Consider the following 15,232-nt stretch of genomic DNA (forward strand, 5'->3'; position numbering starts at 1 on the left):
TGCATCCACTTGTTGACCAGTGGTCCTCCAAAGGGGATCTAGGCTGTGGGGTGAGGCAAGACCTGTTTGGGTCTGTGTCTCTGGTTTTACCATCCTTGTGGGAAAACCTCACCTGTCAGGGAATACTCTCCCAGTGGAGAGATCTCACTGTTCAGTTCCCCTCCTAGAGGTTTCCATCAATCCACAACTACCACCTTGTCTGGGCTGCCTTCCTCTGTAATGTTTCCAGGGGCCTGGACCTACCTCCTGGGTTTGGGAGCCTCACCCTACACAAACGAGTCTCCTTAGGCTACCTCTCCTCAAAGAATCTGCCCGCTGTCCTGGAACCTTTGCCCACCCCTAAGCATGTCTCTGTGTGGCTCTTCCTCCAAGAAGCCTACTAGGTCCTGGGACCCTGCTCTGTACCTAATCACCTGGCTATGTGGCCCCTCCTCTGAGCAGCCACCTGGAGCCCCATTCAGTTGCTCTGAGTCCCAGCAACCCGCCATAGTGCCTCTTCCTCTGGGCAGCCACCCGGTGTTCTGTTGCAGTTGCTAGGAGTTCAAGCAACTCACTGAGCAGCTCCTTACACCAACCGCCTGTAGCCCTGGTGCAGTCACTCTGAGTCCCAGTGACCTGCTGCGCTTCTCCTCTTCCGGGCAGCCCCCCCAGGTGTTCAGGAGCAGTTGCTCTGAGTCCAAGCAACCCGCTGCATGCCTCCTTCTCTGGGCAGTCCCCCAGTATTCAGGAGCAGTTGCTCTGAGTCCAAACAACTCACCACTTGACTCCTCCTTGGGCATCGCCCAGAGCTCTGGTACAGTCACTCCACTTCCAAGTGACCCGCCGCACTCCTGTTCCTACTCCAGGCAGCTCCCCTGTGTTCAGAAGTGTTCGCTCTGAGTCCAAACAGCTTGCCACACACCTCCTTCTCTGGGAAGCCGTTTGTAGCACTGGTGCAGTCACTCTGAGTCCAGGCGACCTGCTGCACTCCTCCTCCTCCTTTGGGCAGCCCCCCCCCAGGGTTCAGGAGCAGTGACTCTGAGTCCAAACAGCTCACCACGCAGCTCAGAGGCCTGGTGGGTTTCTCTGAGTCCAAGCGCTGTGCTGAATGGCCTCCTCTATGATGCTCCCAGTTGTCCAAGTTCACAGCTCCAGCGGGGGGAGGGATGTTTCATTGGGCAACTCTACTTCACAAAGTTCCCTGCTTTCTGGGACTACCATATCCTGAGTCCTGGAGCAACATGAAATGCAGACATCCTCTAGTCCGCCATCTTGAAAACCCAAAATTTACTCTTATATTTGAGTATGAAGATGAAACAGGATTTTAAAATCCACTCTAGTTATCAAAAGACAAAGAATGAAAACATGAGAGTTCAGAGGAAAAAGACTTTAAGGTGTCACAAAAATAAAATAAGCAATCATTCTAAACATTGTAAACTGAAGACTGTTTTGTACTAGTCTTTTGAGCTATGGCATTTCTAAATATTTCCTTCTACTAACTTAAGACCTATTTTTGTTTTTTTCAGTATTGGAATTGAACTCAGGGCCATGATCATTCTAAGCAAGACTTTACAACAGTTATACCCCCAAAACTTAGTATTTTAATAATGGACTACCAAGGTACAGTGACACTTATCACAACAAAAGTTCTACACTATTTACCCACTGGCAGTTATAGAAGTACACTGACTGATACACCTGAGGTTTCCTTAACCAACAGCTTAAGCACCAAGTTGTCAGTCATTTATGTGCAAAAACTCCCTGACATATTAATTCAAGGTTTTATCACAACCTAGGTTACTAAAGTGCAAGTTCAAGTGCAAGTGCCTACAAAATTCAGTCAGTCATATTTTCCATAGTTCTATCACTAAATATACTTCTTATATGGCAGCAGGACTTAAAGGCAGGTTTTTTTTTTTTCATGTTGATGATTTCATTAGAACAAAATTAAAGGATATGCCACCACTGGGTGGTAACAGTGCTGATAATCTGTCTCTTCCTCATACTTTAAAGTTGTTCTGTAGTGAATTCCTACTGATATTGCAGGGGGAAAAATCAAAAACCAAATAAATTACCTTATATTTGCTAGGTTTAGAACATCTACCACAAATTGAGGGATCAAAAGAGAATCACAGTGGTTCATAAATGGGTAAGAACAAGAACCCTTTAAATAAATGTAAGTCACACTGGATCAAATATAGACAGCACATAAATACCACTCTGAAAAGAAGTAATAGAGTACATAATCACCTAAAAACTAATTTTTGAGGCCTATCAGAAAAACATCCAAATCCCCTATTACTAGTTTGAAAAATACACAGCTTGGGAAAATGACTGTCAGACATAACCTTATCAACCATCTAACAGAAGCTAAGTAACTATTACAGTTGACAAAACAATTCTCCATTTATAGCATCCATGATCAGAAGGAATCAAAGAAAATAAACTGTTCATTTACCTTTTGTCCCATCATCACTTTATTTCACTTCTTTATTCAATAAGATTCTGACTTTCATGATTCCCACCAGTTATTTTCAAGAGAATTCTGGAGTTAAGACAGGGCAAACATACTGTCTTTGCTTATACATAAATGGCTGAAAGGAGTTACACCAAACTGAGAAACCATTACTCTGGCAACCCACAGAGAACAGATATGGATGGGAAGCCCTGCAGGAGAAATTTGTTTAACTTCAATTATTTTAGTAGTTTAAATCTCATCTTAAACACATAATTTTGTTTTAAAAAGCTAATGACCATATAAAATAACATATGTTGCATTGGAGGCCATGATGTTTTCTTCTAGATGATACTCAGGGATTTTAGCTCATCCCCAAACATGTATTCCATGCTAAATGCACTATTACAAGGTAAATTACTCAGGCTTACATTGTTATGACAAAATGCCTTAGATAGGCTAACTAGAAAGAAAAGAGCTTTATGTAGCCCACGGTTTGGGATATTCAACTACACAGCACTGGCATCAGTTCACTTATAATGAAGGATTTCTTGGCTGCATCACATCATGGCATATGGCAATGGTAGTACCCTGTTTAGGAAATGAAATTATGTCCCCAAACAGGAAGTCAAAGAGCTGGGAGGGTTAAGGCTAAGGTTTTTATAATCACTCACTAATAATAACAGAGCATTTCAAAAATTAACCCTTTTTAGATGTTACCAAGGGGTAAACTAACTCAGTGTCTTTCTAGGACAAGTCACTATATGACCTAAGAACCTCCATTGCACCCCATGCCTTTGAACTACTATCAACCCACAGATCTCCCCAAAGAGACCAAGCTTCCAACACATGGACAACTGAGGAGCAAACCACATCAAAACCATAACATAGGTCATAGTCTCACACACTATCTTCCAGTTCATTATCATTTAAAAGTTCTGAAATTCTAAATGCATGGAGGGCTGACCCTTGAGGAATAAACAATTGATCATGGAAGCTACTACCCATAACCAGTGGTGCCTTTTCAATCAACAGATTCTAAGAAGTGTCTTTGCATGATCCCATATTTCTCTCCATCTGGGTCACTAATCATCAGGTCAGAAAGGAAACCAAAATCCAGTTGGAGTAACACAGACATATAATCCCTTTTACTCAGAGGCTAAAGCAGGAGGATGACAAGTTCAGGGCAACCCTGAGCAAATTAGCATGACCCTGTCTTTAAAAAAATAATTTAAAGCAGGAGCTGGGGATGTAGCTCACTAGGATATCACTAGCTTCAGCCCTCCTCTCTCTCTCTCTCTCTCACAATCACACACACATACACAAAGGGGGGAACCAAGAAACATGTACTGGGGTTCAGAAAAACCTACGGCAAAGAATGATGCTTCTGCATGATGAGCACTTTGAACTTGAGGACAAAATCTAGCCTCAAAAGCAAATTCTCTTTCTGATTTATGTTCTTTCTCCTACTCCTTTTTTTTTATTCCAAAGGCAAGTCACAGAAACTAGAATTCCTCTTCCCCAAGGTGGGTCATAGAAACAATCTCCTCTCCCCATGTCAGTCATGACAACCTGGATATTTTACTTTAACCTTACTCTGCCATTCTTGGTTAAGGTTGGTCATAAAGAAGTTCTCGGTTCCACCCTGTCTGATAGAAGACCATAAAACCCTCAATCCAGAAGGGGCCTAACACTATAATGAGGAGGAACTGTAACAGAGACACAAAAGACAAACCTGAACAAACAGGTTTTGTGGCTTCACCCTTCAGTCTACTAAATTGTGTCATATCTTTTTGTCGAGTCACACTTTTACACAGCTGTACTATTTTGTAAATATAGAAGATTGTACTATAAAGACTATTTAAAATAAATTTAAAATATTAAGAGTAGAAAGCTATATAGTCTTAAGGTTTGCACTATTAAAATAAATGGAAAAAAATCATACATTTTCACCCCTACATAATAATTTTAGTTTAAACTTTATTCTCCCCTACTGGAAAGATCACCTATTTATAAAATTTTTCTTCTTTTCCTTCAGTGCTTTGCCTCAATAGCTATCATAGTAAAAAAACAGAACCAACAGAAATGCCCATTAGTAGAAAATATTGTTAAATAAAACACATAATCTAAAACTGTATTTATATACAGCATACTTTGAGGCCGCAAGCATTTATAAAATAATGGAGTTGTTCTTTATATAGTGATATGGAATTTAAGAGATATACATTCAGGTTAAAAATGCAAGTTAAAATCTTTGTCCTCCAAAGAAAGTATACTTTGAATTTTATGTTATTTGTTTGGCTTTTTGTGCAATTTATTTCTTAGAATTTATTTTCTTACCTCTCTCTTCCTTGTGAAAAGTTAGCTCACACATAGTCATGCCCCACTATGACTGTGACTCATCTCTAGTTACATGAAAAGAAAATTAATTTACATTTACTTGTATGTATATAAAGTAATAGCTTCTATTAGATTATTTCAGAGATGAGTGGTTACCTCCCAATAGAAAATTTAGAAGATTAAGGAAGAGGTATCGTCAAACTCTATATTTCTGTACCACTTATAATTTGACCAATGTGACTATTTCATATCTTATTTAAATCAATAAATAATTTAAATGTGCTTAAAACCTAAAAGTAGTGTTTGTGATTATCTTTGTAAAGTTGAGCACAGGGAGAGTTACCAACTGATTAGCCTCACAACCTCACTCTACAGTCATGCATTTTAGTCTTCCAGAAAGCAAACATCTCCCCCATCTCTGTCACCTACCTATACTAAGTTCATGATCCTTAACAGCAATATATTTTAATACTAAAGAAAGAATAAATAATCTAAATTAACACAATATTGACTGCAAAGACAAGAAAGAGAAAAAAAACTAACTTCTGCCTGATAACCATTAACAATGACAGATAATCTAAATAAATCTAAAATTGTATATGAATTCTTGAGGAATCTAAAAGTGATGTATAATCTTTGTTGGACCTTCCTGATATCACCAAAATGAATAATACAGCACAGTAAATAGATTTTTTCCTCTTTCATATCCATATAAACACAAAATAAGTTGTGAAGTCAACTTATTAGAATATTGTAGTTCATTAGGAAGCTTGCCCAAATAAAGAACATGGAAAATAAATCAAATGCAAACTGTTAATTTTAAGCATTTTTATATACAATACAAAGAAATTATATGCATAGACTGATTTTTTAAATAAAAAATTTATACTAGTTACTCAGCATTCTGAAAAATAAAAAAACTCATACAGCAGTCCACAAAAAGAAAAACTGGTTGCTACAGACACAGAACTCCAGTAAACTCATGGTGGGGGATGAGTGTCAAGTAAGTAAAAGACAGAGACAGAGAGACATCCAGAAGCTAAAGTCAAACACTACTTAAATGCCAAAGAAAGGGTTATTTTACCAGTGATCATTTCCATACCCATTTACCCATATTTCCTGAGCATCTACTGAGACATACAGAGACAATAAAACACTATTTCTGCTTTCCAGAGTCTTATACTCCAAAAAAACTGTTAGAACACTCAAAATGAAATTAATAATAGAAAATATCAAACATCAAGTAGCTATAGGAACAAAAACAGACTTTAGTACTATACAGACAAGAATGGCAAGAGTGGGGCATGACTATGTGTGAGCTAACTTTTCACAAGGAAGAGAGAGGTAAGAAAATAAATTCTAAGAAATAAATTGCACAAAAAGCCAAACAAATAACATAAAATTCAAAGTATACTTTCTTTGGAGGACATATATTGAAACCTAAGTTTGATCATAAGAAGAACTAAGCTTCAAAAGTGCACTTGGGTGAATTAAAGCAGAAAAAAACACATAGTTGTCAAGAACATGGACTTTCAAGGAAGCAGGTTTAAAATTCAATTCTGAGTTCTTCTACCATTAACAATTCTGTTGAGCTCATGAAGTCTCCAACTCTTCACCTATTAAGTGGGGATCACAGCAAATAACAACATAAATTAGGATGGCCAAAAAAGAATAAAGCACCCAGATAATGACTGACATTAACAAACAGCCAATAATTGTTTCAGGATTTTTGTTCTGTGATCAGACAGAGACTATGATGATCAAGGATGCATGTAGGACTCTTTAATAGCAGTATGCACAATGAATGAATTAACAAAATCCTAGAGATTAGGAATCTCTTACTTGTACTTGATTGTTGGAAGAATTAAAAGAAGCAAGAAGAATCAGGAAGCACAATACAATAAGATGGCAACAACATATTTTTGAGGAGAGAGTGAAAAATCCAAGGTGACCTTTTGAGTAACAACAAACCCCACCATCATATATAACAATAATGCACAAATAAAAATATGGAATAAAAAAGATGACCTTTGATTTGAAGCCTGGATGACTAATAAAATATCAAGTTCATTAATATAATTGAGAAAATTAGAGGAAAAAGAATAAATTGGCATAGATACTGATTCAAAATAATGAAATGACAGCCATCATGTATTTAGCAAGAAGAATAATAATAAAAAAGAAAAATCTGAAGATTAGGAAAGAAAATGAGACTGGTCATGAAGAATGGGGAGACTTGGCAAGTGGGAAAAGGAACAGCAGAAACCATGGGGCTGTGGAATCACCAGAAGAGAAAACTCAACTTTAAAAAGAAAGATTACACAAACCCTAGGTAACAGGTAAAATTTGGAAGGGAAGGAGAAAATGAACAAAGGTCACAGGAGGATCATTTGGAGGTGCTGGCTTCTGGAAGGCATGGGGAAGATAGAACTTCTCAGCACTGCACATTCCACAGCTCTTCAATGATCATTATAACTTCAGGTTACAAAATGAACTGACCTATGGTATTATGATTATTGCAGGAAGCTTGTAAGTGTTTTCAATTTACAGAAGTGTTACTTGTTCCAACTCAATCCCCAACAGAATAGAGTTAATACATAGTAATGATTTTAATTACCTACTTTTTCAGTAGAAGCTCAAGGAACTGTAACTCAAGAAAGTTCTCCTGTTCTTTGACATCCATTAGCACATCTGATTCTACCAATTACTCCTCTTGGTAGAAACCACTTTCCCATTCTCTGACAGTCAATTCTCAGACCTTCCCCCTTCTACCAACACACTATTTTTTTTTAATCTTAACAAAAACAGAATTATTAGGGAACAGATTCTTTATTCCTTTGCATGATAGCTACTTAATACATATCAGTTTTTAATTAGGAGTCTAGTACTGTGCCTTAGGGACTTAATAAATATTGTGTTCATTTCTCTAAAAAGAAAAAGAAAAAAAATCCCCGGAGATTTTAAACTCTAGAGAGCAACTCTGATGCTTTTTAAAAATTATTCATAGGACCAAAAATAGTTGATTTGATTCTGACTACACATGAATACCTGCCCTCAAAAGGATATTGAGGTCAAACTGGAAAATAAATTTTCAATTCCTTTCCACCAGTAATATGATTGCTCTTAATTTTTAAAAATACACAAAACAGCAATATTTTCCTGGCCTCATCTCCCTCCATAACTAAAAGTCAGCAGTCTTAAAATACTGTATAGAGATTTTGCTCTGCCAGAAACAACCATAAAACCCACTAAAAACCAACGTAAGCTAAGAGATAATCAGTAGCAGATATGCTACTTATATATGACTAATTGTCATCATGAACTGCCAATAACAGCTTAAATCTTTAACTCTTTGTTGGTTTCTTTTCAAATATATATTGGTCAAACTTTATTAACTTCAGTATTTTTCTTATTTTTTTATACAACACTATTGTCACATCTGCTAAAAACCTAAAACAAATTGAAATATTATATCATGACACACATCGTATTGATGCATTTTAAGAGACTGTTAAAAGACCAAAAATTAAATAAACAATTTCAATCTTTCTATATATTTTAGGGCCCTCTTTGTGTTCTTTTGACCATATTAGCATATTATAAGTTCAACTGGATCCATTAAAACAATGCTTAATGGGATTATCCAAGTTTGTAAAAAATAAACAGTTGTGAGAGCTACAATTGCAAATATATCAAAGCATAGAAGAGTGACTAAACAACACAATTCCTCACCTTTTTGGTTAACAGCATGAAAACAAGTTTAATATTTTATTAATACATTACCAGAAACTTAATATAAAAAGATACTCTTTTAGTTTCTGGCTATTTATCCTTTTGACAATTTTCAGTGCACATTATTATTTGCATCACTGTTTTGCCATTATATTTTTTTATTTTTATTTATTTTTTTTACTATTTTGCCATTTTAAAGAAAGAAAAGTAAGGTAAGCAGTTTTGTAAGGCAGTTTGTATAAATTGTCATATCTGCTAAAAAGGAAGAGCAAAAAAATCCAAGTTCTTGGATTAAGTACATGTGCATATTTGCAGACATCATTATTTAAAAAGCAATAGGATCTTGAACAATTTAATCTCTCTGAACTTGTTTATTAATCTACAGAATAGGGAAAATGCTACTTCTTTTGGTGTTATGGGAAAGCTACTATTATCAAGAGCAAGAACTAAAATGCTATCAATGTTTTTGAATCTTTTCAAGCACACTTCCCACATGAAATGCTACACAATTTAGACTAAGATTTCAGACTATACATGCTTAGATGCAGACTGTTTATAATTTTCTCATTTCTATTTCCACTGAAATTTCAGGAAACTAGCACCATGATGAACACAACAGTACATATTTAAAAAGCACAATGTAGCAATTAAACCAACAAAGTCTCTAGCACTCTGCACACAAAATACAGAATGCAACAGGGATTTGGTTCTTGTCTTAATTGCAAGCAGTATAGTAACAACCTTCCACTTCTGGGTTAACTCTCTATGGCTTGCTTTTCAAAATACTTAAAACCAGGTGCTTCTCCCATGCCACCCCCTAATATAAAGCTCTGGCTCACTGGTTTTTCTACTTTACCTTTCTTTCATAAATTGGTCACATTATATTCAAGAAATTAAATGTTTTTATCTGAACAAATATTAAATTTATTTAGGAAAAATGTACTAAAAATGTAAAATTTTTAGTAACCTTCCTTATGAAGCCATCCAACCACCTGTAAGCTGACCATTAAGCTTTGTGTAAACTAATTCCCCAGCCTGTTTCAAATAAAAGCATCACATCTGGCCTTAGACATTGTGAAAGATCACCATGTTATGTTTCAAAATACTGACCTTTTAAAACAACTGATCATTGAAAATTTATAAACCAAGCTCAACATTAAAATACAAATAACTTCACAGTTGTGCACTTTTTAAAAATAATGAGGCATGTTAATAAAATTGAGGGATATTTGTGGTGTATTGCTGGCCAATTAAAGAATATACTATATATGAAAAACAAATACTATGTATATAAAAAAAAACCTGAATGACTAAAACACTTGAAATCTGCTTACCCAGTAATAAAGAAAATATCAAGGGGCAGGGGAGAGGGCAGGTGATTCCTTTTTTGGCAGCCTCAGTTTTTCCTAAAAAGCAAACTGTACTTTGGGAAAAAAAAAAAAAAAAAAAAAAAAAAAAACTATTCTTACAAATGGATTCCTCCCCACCCCAGATTCTTCTAATTTGTTCAACACATAGTTATGATTTCTCAAAAATAAATATGGAAGATATGGAAACAAGTAATAACTGAAAGGCAAATCCTGAGTTTTACTCCTGGGTCCTCCCTAAGCTAGTGTTTAAAGTGTCCCAACCAATAGAACAGGCATAGCACTGACCACCAACAGGAATACACTCACTCACACAGCCAGAAAAAGGAAGAAAATGTCAGTGCCTGCTCTCAATGCCCAGTCATCCAGAGCTCTAAGTCATTTGGATTATTTTCCTTCAAAACCAACAGAGTAGGGCTGGGTGGTGGCTCACGCGGATAGAGGAGCACTTGCCTAACATGTGGGAGGCCATGGATTGGAGTCTCAGCACCATATATAATTTAGTCAATAAAACATAGGAGCATCGACAGCAAAAAACATATTAAAAACAAAACAAAACCAAAATGAGGGTCACTGTGCTGAGGTCGCAGCTCAGTGGTAGAGCACTTGCCTAGCATGTGTGAGGCACTGGGTTCAAGTCTCAGTACCACATATAAATAAATAAAGGTCCATTGATAACTTTAAAAAAATTTTTTAAAAATGAGAGTCACTGGAGAATCTGAAAAGGCTGGGTCACAGGGGTCTGCCATGCCAGTGTGGGCCTCTCAGGTCCCCACCTCAGACTCCAGCCTCAGGACAGGCCAAGCACTGGCAGCCTGGCCTTTACCAGGTCCCTGGACTCCCTGTCCACAGCCCAGACCCAGGCGCAGGATGTGACAAGCAACTGGAGTCCCTGGCATGCCGTCCAGCTATGTCCAACTCCCATGGCCTCCCTGTCTAGGATCCCCAACCTCCAGGCCCAGACCCCTGGGACAAGTCTCCTAAAGCACTCCTGCTACCCCAGGATGCACCAACCAAGACCCTGCACAGGGTGGAGGCCTTACTCCAGGGCGGCCTGACTCAAGGGATGCGGCTTTACCCAAGGGAGGCCGCATTACCAAGGGCAACCTTACCGGAGGGCAGTGGCATTACCCCCACAACCTTCCCCAAGAGCAAGGCAGTGGCCTGACATGAAGGCAGAGGGTGGTCTGGCAGGTGGTCCAGGGGTCCATCTGGGAGCCCCCTCCTCTACCATCTGCACCAATCCCCTCAGCTTCAGCAGTTGTAGCTGCTGGTGAGGCAGGGCCAGAGTGAGAGCTCTGCATTTTGCAGATCTATATTTAAGGGGCGGGGTGCAGGAAGTGGAAAGCCTCACCAAGTTCAGGGGAAACTCCAAGCTGAACCATGCTGAGTCCTGCCAAAAGAAAGCAGATCCACCTGGTGAACTACGTGGATGATTACCTGGCCTCCATCGAGTCTCTGCCTTTAGACCTGCTAAGAAATGTCTTGCTGATACAGGAGATAGATGGGAAATGCCAAGAAATCCTGAAAAAAATGAATGAACATTATGAGAAGATGAAAAGAGAGACAGACGGTGCCCAAAAGCGCCTAGTACTGCACTGCATCCAGAGAGCCCTGATTAGGAGCTGGGAACTGGGTGATGAGAAAATTCAGAACCTGAGTCAGACGATAGAGCTGGCAGAAAGCTGGACCAGTGGACATTCACGTGGAATTTTTTGAGGCACCTCAAGAGATCGAGGACACCACTGGCAACAGCTGCATATCTGGCCATAAGAAGGCTAAGAATGAGACAGTTGCACAGGCAGAAAAGCCGAATTACAAGCTTACCTGTAGCTGCACAACAGTGAGAATCAAGTGATGAATATATCTAATAATAATCATGACCATGATAACATCACCTCAGGAACACCCAAGGAGAAGATAGCAAAGACCTCAAAGAAGAAAAACAATCAAAGACCTTAAAGAAGAGAAAGCACTCCACAGGCTCCATGGCCAAAACAGAGAAGGAATCAAACCCTACAAACCTCCCCAGGGACTCAAATGAGCCCACATAATATCTGTGAATCAGGAGGCCTATGGAGAAATGATACATTGTGAATATGGCAAGTGCCCTGTCGGATAGTTACACTTATGCTTGGGAATCTGTCCTAAACCAAAGGGCAAGTGATGCTGTACCAAGTGTCAGGCCAGAAATGAGAAAATGATGGACAAAGAATTGCAGAAGTTTATAAAAAAGAAAGCCTATAAGAGGTTGTTTGTGGACATTCATTAGTAGAACAGAATCAGCCAATGTATGTATTGCATTTTTACTTATGTTGAGGTGTGTGGATTGTCAAATGTATGTTTTCAAGGAATGTTAGAAAAGGTGAAGTTTCCTTCTTGGGGAGGGCTGTGATTCTCTCTACCTTTCATTTTCACTGGTACATGTGGAAGAAGACAGTGGACTGTAGATCAATATTTTAAGAACTATAAATTACAGGTTGGAATTAAACACTTTAAAAAATAGTGTTCACATACCTTCCCAAAGTCCTGCCCCCCATGTCATGGTAGGTGCTTCCTGAGTCTGTACCTCTCCCCATATGCCATGAGCCTCTTACCTTGGGTTCCTGAATATGAACCTTCAGATCCCTGAAACCTTAGTCTGACTGGGGGATGGAGATAAGGATATAAGGGCTTGAAGAGCCCATGAGTCACACTCAACAAATGAAGATACTGTGCACTCTTAGTATGCTTAAGCATCCCACAATCCATTACCTGAAAAAAAAAAAAAAAACTGTTGAGGAGGAGAGAGAGAATGGCATGTTGATACATCAGCTAGTAAAGCACTGTCACTAATGATCCTCAATAGTAAATGCCTTACTCCTGCTTTTAAGACTCCTAGAGAACAACACAGTTTTTTCCAGTGGATTGTAATATATATAAAAGTTATCATGTCTCTCCTAACTACCCAATGTCACATAGTTCTGCTTTTCTGTGTACTAGTCTTTGTGTGTGTATTCCCCTCAAAACCACTAGTCAGTTAGAGCACAATTGCATCCAAATGCCTAATTGTACTGATTTTCAGTCCTATCAAGAGTGATTGAAGACTAACCTTACAGGTTTCATAAGGTAGATTAGAATTAGAACACCATAAATGCTCAGGTTACTGGTTTCATAAAAAATGACTATGCAAACAGTGTTTAGAGAGAACACACTAGCAAGATCATAGCTTCAAATCTTAAAATATCGTTAAGAACCAAATTGCTGGTAAAGTGGCCAACCGTTCAGCTCAACATCATTTTGAGTCTAAGGTATAAATGCATACCAAGGGTGCTAAACTATGCAAATCTCTACTCATTGGCCTTCTGTAGTGTAGTTATGGGCCACATATTCTTGTAGTCCCAACTTTGGCTCTCTTGCCTTTGCCTATAGCACTCCTGAGTGATGGACTTGCAGAACAGTTTTACTGGATTAGTTTTCTGCCATTCCAAGCAGAAATTTTAGCACATGAAAATATCTTACCATAAGCAAATAGCATAAATACTAATCTAAGTTAGGAAGAGAGCTAAAGTCATTGAACTTCTGTTTTGACTTGCCTTCCTTTCTTCATCTATTTTCTCTTTCCCTTCTGCTATAGCACTTTTTCACAACTGGATTTCTAATGAATTACCATTAAACACAGTTTTTTTCTCTTTTTCCTTTTTGTTGTGCTGGGGATTGAATCCAGGCCCTTTTACATGAGAGGCATGCACTCTACCAACTAGACTATATATCCAGCCACTACATTATTTTTAATAAGGCTACTAACATGTACTTTGTTATTAATAAGTACCAGTGTTATGAGAATAGTTGGGCTGCAAATAATCAAGCTAGCAGCTCTTTATCTTCCTGGGGTACACATACCTCACTGGGCCACCCACCTTCACCCTCAGACAATTTCTGATTGTGTCTCCATTTAACAATTTTAGCGTATCATGAAATCCTGTGTATGTGTATTGCTACTGTTTGTAACACATAAAGAGTGAGTGCATTTCAAATGTGTCCCCTCTTCCTCCCTAAAGCCTGGTACAGGGTTTGCTACAATATTAACATTTTACACACATTGTTTGCTACAATATTAATACTCATTGTTGAATGGAAATTCCTTGGGGTATAACATATACACCCAGAAGTGGAATACAATTCTGTTTAACTTCATGTCACCAAATAGTTTCTACAGAGCTTGTGCTATTTTACATTCCACATACTAATGCACAAGGATTTCAGTTTCTCTTTATCCTCACTAATACTTGTTATTGTCCCTTTATTATTAATTTCATGCTAATAATTGTGAAGTGATATCTCATTGTAACTTTAATATTCCTTTGCCTAAAGTTTAATGGTGTTGGGCATCTTTTCATTTGTATTTTGGACATTCGTGTATCTTCTTTAAAGTCATATTCTTAAGTACTCTGCCTATTTTAAAAGTAGGGTTGTCTTTTGTTTGTTGAGTTGTTAGAATGCTTTATGAATCCTGGACATTATACAATTATAAGGTATGTCATTTACAATTATTTTCTCTTATTCTGTGGTTTTTCTTTCACTTTCTTCAAGGTACCTTTGTGATGCACAAAAGTTATTAATTTTAAAGAAGTCCAATTGATCTTTTTAAAAATTTTCCCTGTAGCTTTGGTGTCATATTTAAGAAATTATTGCCAGTTTCTCCAGATCATAAATATTTGTCCCTTTATTTTTTAAGGCATTTATAGTTTTAGCTCTTACATTTAAGGCCATCATCCATTTTGAGTTAGTTTTTGTTTGTGTTGTAAAATTAGGGTCCAAATTAATTCTTTTATTTTTTCAGTACTTAAACTGTGTGTGTTTATTTGTAATGTATACCAGCAAATATATATAGCAAACTTGAAATCTCCAAAGTTTTTAGTGCAGTACTGTAGACTTAAGGAACATTACAGGATTTCCCCCTCTTTTCTGTTCAGTTCACAACTGGAACGTATTTTCTGACATTAAGTATAGATTTTGGGTTTAGTTAGATAGGAGTTTCCCTCAGTTATCATGAATCTTAGCTGAAGGAAAAATTTCCATCACTGATCTAGAAAATCCATTGTACTCACCAATGTTCTATTAGACAAGATAGAAAAACTATCACTAAATTATTGAATATAAAGCTGCTTGGATTTTTTATCTTTTTAATTTTTTATTTTATTTAAATCCAGGGTCTCACTGAGTTGCTTTGTGCCTTGCTTTACTGAGACTGGCTTTAAACTCACTGTCCTCCTACCTCAGCCTCCCCAGCTGCTGGGATTACAGGCATACATCATCATGCCTAAGTGAATTTTTGATCTTTAGTGTTGAGGAAGACTTTTCATTGGCAGTTTCTAAG

At 37.6% G+C, this 15,232-nt stretch overlaps 1 pseudogene across 1 annotated transcript; it reads left to right on the forward strand.

Moving 5' to 3' along the window:
- The first annotated feature begins 11,256 nt into the window (after positions 1–11,256).
- On the forward strand, positions 11,257–11,927 carry LOC306652635 (inhibitor of growth protein 1-like; annotated as a pseudogene). The gene has a single exon. The product of its transcript is annotated as an inhibitor of growth protein 1-like (transcript).
- Positions 11,928–15,232: the final 3,305 nt, after the last annotated feature.

The sequence above is a fragment of the Sciurus vulgaris genome, assembly GCF_902686455.1.
Source record: "Sciurus vulgaris genome assembly, contig: HiC_scaffold_359_arrow_ctg1, whole genome shotgun sequence".
Lineage (NCBI taxonomy): Eukaryota > Metazoa > Chordata > Mammalia > Rodentia > Sciuridae > Sciurus > Sciurus vulgaris.